Raw genomic sequence first — 2,108 nt, forward strand, 5'->3', positions numbered from 1 at the left:
AGTTCTTTTCAGACTAGAATTAAATTCTGTTGAAAATCTTAATTCAGGGCAGCTGGCCTGATTTGATACTGCCAAGTCATTCTGTCCTTTAAAAGGTTGCTGAGGGGTGGAGAAAATGAAGGTTAGGCCAAAGGCATCTTAGTTACGGTCCCTGTGTTAATGAAAAGAAGATGCTCAGCTCCGTGGACATTTGCATTCTGACCAGCAGCTCTCTGCTGTCTGAATACAGAACTATGTCCAATGGACGGTGACCCATGTGGGGAGGGCTTCAGGGTCTGTCGTGCATGCTGCATCAGGGTCTAGCAAAGTTCTTTCATAGCCATGGTGTCTTAACGAATATCAGGCCTGAAGCTTTTTCCAAATAGAACAGTGATCCCCTTTTCGCAGATGAGGAAAATCAAGGCCAGAAAGACTAACTTGTTCAAATTAGTTAGCTAGTATGTGATGGAGTAGGCTTTGGGAACCCTGAACTATCTGACTCTCAAAGATTCTTATAGCCAACAAGGGCAGGAATACCAGTTGGATAGGAATACTTCCCAAGCCCTTGCTAGGCATTCAGGCACTGGGATGTGCATTCCAGGGGGAAGAGACTCCCACCTGCCGGAAGGGTGCAGAGCTGAAGCACTCTGGGAGATGGGCAGAAACTGGGCTATGTGATTGAAGAGCCCTCTGGGAAGGTTTCGGTTCCAAACTTCGTTTCTCTTGAATTGGGAGGAAACCCATTTTTAGCATATAATGTAAGGTCCATTCCTCCACGATGACATTTCATTTAATTATCCAACTTTAAAGTAGGGGAAATCCATACAGAACTCACAAAGGAAGCAGGAAAAAAATCAGTAAGATTGAATATTGTGTGCACGATTGACATGAGATGTGGATAGAAACTAGCTAAATGTGTCTAGCTGTGAAAATGCCTCCATCAAGGTTTTTTGGTTACAAACCACAGAAAACCCAACTCAAAGTACAGTCAAGAAAAATGGAGAAAGTGAGGGTTCATTAATTTTTAAATCAATAATACATAAAAATGGCCCAAAGCTCCCCCAAAGAAGCAAACGGCATATACAAAGGATATATACAGAATAGTGTTCTTTGCACCCAACTCTCTGCCCCACATGGATTTTCTCACTAAAACCAACAACGTTTTAATATTTTTCAAGGTTTGTTTGTTTGTTTTAGTATACTTCCACTTTCTCATACACATACACAACTAGCAGGCCACTAACTACATGCTATTCGGTGTTTCACTCTTTTTCCCCCTAGAAATGTATATTGTGTATTGTTTGCTCCACTTAATAACATAAATAACTTCCACATTCTTAAATGTATTGTCCTGGGAATTACTTATCGGAAAGTCCAGAATTACTTATATTAGGAGCAGTTTGATCTCAAATTATATTCTCAGGACTAGTCTCTCTCATCTCCTATCTGTGCCTGTGAATTATAAGTCGACATTAGACTATGCATAGACTCCAGGGTGGTAGAACTTTCACCTTCCATGTGGGAGACCCAGGTTTGATACCTGGCCAATGCGCTTCATATCTAGTCACCACCATTTATCACTAGGCACTTGCATGTTACTAGGATGCTTGAGCACATTTCAATAGCAGTTCTAGATTAAGATCAACTAGGAAGGATGTCTTGGCAATATACTTGTGAAAATCAGCCATTCGAAACCTGTGAATCACAAGAGACCCTGTGGATCACAATGGTCTGCGTTTGTGGTACATGGCGTTGCCAAGAACCAACTCAATGGTAGCTGACCACAACCGACAGCAACAACATACATCAAATCACAAAAGGATTCTATGATCAAAGACATTGGATGAAACCAAGTTGAGCAGGTTTCTTTCCTGCAGGATTTTTTTGGCATCCTTAATATTCAAAGAGTTCTTTAGAATGTTTAAGAAGGGAAGATAGTATGAAACTTGACCACAAGCATTTGGCCACCAAAAAAAACCCTTCTTTTTCGCAAGGCATCTTAAGACTAATGCTTAACAGAATGCATGTGGGCTAACTTTTATAATAAAAGGCCGCTGTAAGAACATAGGATCTGATGCCAGTCAAGCGCAGAGCTCAACTTTACCACTTTCTAACTATACTTTCTTTGG

This window comes from Echinops telfairi, unplaced genomic scaffold, assembly GCF_000313985.2.
Source record: "Echinops telfairi isolate 266 unplaced genomic scaffold, ASM31398v2 ScPeMD7_7473;HRSCAF=8511, whole genome shotgun sequence".
Lineage (NCBI taxonomy): Eukaryota > Metazoa > Chordata > Mammalia > Afrosoricida > Tenrecidae > Echinops > Echinops telfairi.